Raw genomic sequence first — 6,000 nt, forward strand, 5'->3', positions numbered from 1 at the left:
CTGTCCACTTTGATGGGACGACAATCACACCCTGTTGTAACGAAGCTCCGCGGCGGTATTGTCTCGTTTGCGCGAAATTGTAGTACCTGGCCCGTTCGGATGTATTGGGGCGGTTCTGCCCGCTGAAAATAAAGATCACTCGGCGTTGATTGCACCATTGCGAAGTAATCGAGGCACCGACCGGCGATGGATACCACCCTTTCGTCGCGACCCCGCCTCATCCCTCGTCCTACCATTGTTTGCGCTTGTGTACGTGTATTTTTCCAGTTTTTCATTTACTTTCCTCTCCCTGGAAGAACGGAGGCGTGGAGGAGACCAGTACGTCGATTAACGACGATCAGCTTGGGAAATTGGATGAACGAGGGAGATGTGACTGTATAAAAACCAATCGTTATCGGAGAATGTGGATATCACTGAAATTTTATCAAATTTTATCAATTTGATGAAATGACGGATAAAGACGGTGCTGAGCTGGTAACAAATTGTTTAAATTTATCTTTGGTGAAATATTCAGTGTCAACAATAGTGACGTATTTAATGAGATGCAAGTGGAACACCCAGCATAATTGACCCCAACGAAAATTGCACAGAACGTACAAGTTACAAATGAATAATTACAAGAATACAAATAGGTGGCAGAATAAATACACTCGCAAGTTTTATCACCGCGAAGTGCTTTTCAATTAAGCACTTACCAACCCCTCGTTCAAAGACCGATGCCTGACGCCGATGAAAGCCCTCCACCAACGTTCTTTCTCCACTCTTTCGTCGCTCGGCGTAACAAAAGTACGCGGAAAGAGGTATCTTCGTCCCTGCGCGAAACGCGTGGATTACGCGTCAACTCGAGGCAGCGAAGCACCCGTTGTAACCGTGAACTCTTCTCCTCCACCTACCGGTGTCTCTCGCTTCCTCCCTTTCGTGTCGCTTTTTCTCTTTCGCTCCCGCAATTACTCAGGTGTAATTGCGTTCCGACCCCCGGTACACGGCCGTGCGAGAAAAAAAAGGAAAAAGAGAAAAGCGGACAGTACATGTCACGCACATGGACAAGTCTCGTCTACAGGGTGGGTCAAAAATACCACGATCCATCTCAGGATCTATCCAAATCTATAATCAATATTTCGTTCGGAAAGGACTTTAACCTTCACCCTAAAATTCAAGGTCAAAGTTGTTAGTACTTGTGGAGTCAGTTCTCACAGGAACCATATGTGGAAACTCGTACGCTTCGGAAATGATGTTGAGGTTCTTGATTCACGTTTATTAACCCTCGAGTGTGGCGCTTGATCGCACATGTATACGGATACAGAGTGCTGTCAACATGCCACTTACTGTAATGACATAGTGATACAGATATTCCCAACGTGACGTGTGTGTTATTTTATTTATTAGTTCAGACTTATTATGCAAGAATGAAAAGTGCAGGGGTAGAAAGTTAATCATATGTAAGAAGATAATATGTGAAAGATCAAGGAAATAAATTTATGTCAGACTACTTATCCACATATAGTCACCTTCTGTTTGCAGCACAATTACCACGTGCCTCATTAAAAATATCACTGCAGAAGTTTTAACGTCTCCCAAGAAAACGATTCAATATTCACCTATACTTCCTTCAATACACTTTATCCGTCCGATGATTATATTTGACTACAAATTTGACTTTGAACTTGACCATGAATGTCAGCCTATCAAAGGAAATTTTATTCATAGATCTTTGAATAAGAAGTTGAACTATGTAGGGTTATTTTTCACGCACCCTGTAGATGCAAGCAGAGACGAGCGATTCGATGGTAGGTAGATCGATGCAATGCTGCAACCGGCAGGCATTTGCCAGTTTCCCGTTCCTCCGCGTCCACCCTCGATTCAATTCAATGCCACTCAATCAGTCAATGTAACGCGCATGCAGCCGCATACCGGTGTACTGCGTTTCCCAATGAAACGACCGCTGTTTCGACCGGTACTTCGCTGTTAAGTGTCCCTCCACATCGGCACTTGTAATCGGAGCAGCGGCGATCGCATGCTGGCCACCGTCCATCAAGATATCACGGTTATATGGCACGCGCGAACCCCGTGTCCCACCGCTTTTACACAGATTTTATTTTTCAGTTACACTTCGTTGTTTATTCAACGGCGACCCCGGTGTCCGCGCGTGTTTCGTCGCAATTTGTTCCGGCAACGGTTTCGCGCGTTCCGAAACGCATTACATCGCCGACGCACGAAAATTACGACCGCCCATTTTTTTCGCGGCATCGACCGTGTCCGTTGTAAATGCTCCGCTGCTTGTAACGAGCCTCCGTTTCTATCGTTTTCGCCTGTCGGAGATGGAATTTCCACGTTGCTTTTACCGCGAGAGGAACTTCGCGAACGTTGTAAACGGTGAAATTTTAATTTCTAATTTCGGAGGATGCACTTCGAACGCAAAGATAATTAACAGACGGAGGCTGACGTTGGATGTAAAAAATGCGGACGTAATATCAGAAAGCGCGGTCGGAAGCTCGCCGCGAGCGGTATGTAAAATTTAAGGGCACTTCCCTTGTAACGCGAGGCAGTCGCTTAATTGCTTTGTACTTCGCGTTTATCTTTCACGTTACGCCCAGAAAATTCATTCTTCATGGCCAGCGTACCGCAGTTTCACTATAAAGGGTTGTTTTAATCAATGATGTAAACAGCAGTTTTTGCTTGGCGTTCAAAGCTTAAGGTCTGAAGTTTTGAAGTGAACATAGAGTACAACACGATAAGGTTTCTTAAAAATCTGAAGAGGTTAGATCACTTTGGAGACTTCAGAAAGTCAACATTTTTTTGTCCCGCATTGTTAGGATTAAGAGGTGGGAAAGTCATTCTCGCTATCTAGTTACGCTACTGGTTTTAATAGACGGACTATCAAGATTTCACGAATCATGGGGCAACATTCATCTTGCTCCCCTTGTTTTTCCTAGGAAGAAAGGCGAAGCTCGTCGAGACGACTAGCCGTGGCGGATTCATAATCCCCGCGAATGACTTAACTAAACGCACCCGTCGACCGAAAACGTTCCGTGTCGAATCGCGAACCCCAGCTCGAGACCGTCATCTCGATTCACTCCCGACGAGAAGTTATTCTCCCATCTATATTCCATGATGCAATCTATGTCGACCTCGTACTGCGGTTCGAGCGTCCATATAACTCGTAAACCACTCGGAAAGTCCCTCGGTGGCCACGTTTCTCAGCCATCGGTGAACGACGTCCCATCCTCGATGCTCGCTGGACCATCGACGGAATCGAGAGATAGATAGAGAGAGGGTGAGCGGCACTCATGAAGCGGGAAGATCGCCAGAAGTTTACATACGAATGTCTGATTTCGGGGTAACCGAGGGAAATCGAGGGACGCGGCCGACTGAAAGTGACGTGCTATCGTGCCGGTTGCCATGCTAATTATCTTTGCCAATTAGGTAAATCAGAGGGGTGTCTAACGTGGAACACCCCGAAATCCTGATGAGAACCGACGCTGTTCGCAAGTGCCGCCAAACGAACAGCTTTGCGAACGCTTATCACCAAATTACAATGGCGGTCGATCTTTGCCAGATGCGGTTTCATTTTTTTGGGCTTCGTTGTTTAGGAACGTCAGCACATTATGTGGCACACGGTGTCGCTGTTGTTTATTTCTTTTTTTGCTTTGAGAAGGGTGATACTTGGGAAGGAGACAAAGGGGCGACAAAAAGTCTCGGTCGGTACGGGGTCTAATTGCGGTTCGTGTCAGGACATATGTAGTTTCTTTTCTGAAGATCATTTAGGTGCAGTATACAGGAATGTAATAGCAGAGATTCTCAAGTTATGGGAAACTTGAGATAGTCTTATAGTCTGATAGACTTTGGAATAGTTTGTACTTGCTGATTTATTAAGTAGCAGCACTCTTTTCAACACTTACACATTTTTTCACATATTTAGTACTTACATATAAGTATTAGTATTTATATACAACAATTTGTATAATATGATATAGGCTTCCGTTGAGTGTCTACCTTGATTACAGCGCTTCTTAAACCATGTAACTAAATACTTTTTAATTTTATGTCAAGATGCGAGAACTTGCGAACAAATTTGACGTACGGTCAAATTATGTCATAGTCCCCATACTGTAACCTCTTTTCAGCTTTCAAAAGAGCGTGTAACATCAGAAGGACACAATGAGTTCCCGCAAAAAAGGGAACGTCGGTTGTAAAAACCTAATTGCGGTCGATGTCACGACAAATATTCTTCCACCCTTCGCCAATATCGTACGTCACCGTTGCGTCGCGGTGGCTGGTACTCGTTTACCGATACTTCCTATGCTAATTACACCAATTAGCATAGCGGCGACATAACGCCACGAAGAGAATACCCGTCGAGTTCCAGGGAACCGTTTCCTCGTAAATTCGTCGATAGTTCATCCCCATTGGCTCGTTGAAGTTCGCACACGAATTTACATGCTGTTACTCTCGTAGAGGTGTGCTCGTTGACTGACTGACGTTAAATCGTCGTGCGTGCATGGCGACGGGCTGAACCGTTCGGACACGGGATTAACATAAAAGGAAGAGTCAATATCATAAACAATCTTCGTTACAATGGACCGAGCGGTGCCGACAATAAATTCGTCGATACGAGATGGGGCGAAAGGGTGGCGAGAGTTGTGGCGCGCAGAGGGGTGAAATTGCATCGAGGGCGCCGATTGGCCGCTCAGGAAACAGAGAAGGAAGTTGCCAGGGACGTCATAGAGATTTTTTATGAGGTCTGGTTTAAGAGAGAGGGTCAATTTGGAGATCCAGAAATTTTCAAATTTTAAAAGTAAATTTGGAAATTCGAGGAATTATAAGTTTTAAATTTAGAGGTTGGAGATCTTGGAAATTTAAAGACTTGTAAATTTAGAAATCTTGGAAGCCTTGTAAATTAAAGATTTAAATATGTCAAGATATATATCTTCCAAGTAAGGAATCTTGAAAGTTTAAAAATTTTTAAATGTAGGAATTTGTAAATTTAGAAACTTAGACTTGCAAAAATTGCAAATGAATATAGAAACATATGTATACAATATAATTTGTAAATTTGATAATATGAACCTACAAGTGTGAGACCAACTAAAAATTTAATATATAATAAAATAGTAATAACTGAAAAGTAAGGCAACTCAGAATCTGAGGAGAACCAGATCCACCAGTAATGACGTCCCTGGGAGAACAACTCTTCGTCGATATCATAAAGCACTGTCGGGGGTTGAACTTCCCTTGCGAAACGGGGGTAAAAGAGAAGTTGAGTGACAGGACGGGTTCGACTTGCTCGTAAATTCGTCGATATGCAAAGCTGATCGTCTCGATCGTTTCCTCCTGTCTTTTTTCATTATATCCCGTTCCTTTCTTTTTTTTTAACCTCGCATTCGACGAGCAGAAATACAATGCCACCGTCGGTTAAACGGTGGTAACTCGCAGGAAAGATAACTCTTTTCTCGGTCAAGGGTTACGCAATTGCGGTCATGATTTCTCGTTCGCAGACGTTGCAGGTAGAAACGTCGCGCGATATCGCCGTTGTTCGTGTGCTCGTTCATTTGCATGGGAATGGTGAGAATGTGACACAAACGCGACCTTAGTAAAAACGGTCCGGGACTATCTGGACAAGCTTTTGTGCGATATTAACTTTGCGTCGACCTTTTGTACGGTGTACCTTTTGTACGTAGGTACACAGTCGTACAATTTGCTCCTTATTAGACGTTATTAAACACCGACTTCCGCCCGGCGTTTTTAATCGACGCTGAATAATATTAGAGAATCTTCCTACAGCGTTTAATATCCTGCAGCTAATGAAATTTCTGCTTCAACGTTTGATGAAATCCTGGCGAATGAAATGGCGAAATTCGTAGGAAACTGTTTTATGCGGGACTTGTAGCTCTAACGGGTTATCTTCTGTAATCGGGTTATCTTTTTGGAACTATTTGGATTTATACTTTCATTACTTTTATTTACTTTTATTAGATTATCGATGGTAACAAGTTTAATCAC

Source organism: Megachile rotundata, chromosome 12 (assembly GCF_050947335.1).
Source record: "Megachile rotundata isolate GNS110a chromosome 12, iyMegRotu1, whole genome shotgun sequence".
NCBI lineage: Eukaryota > Metazoa > Arthropoda > Insecta > Hymenoptera > Megachilidae > Megachile > Megachile rotundata.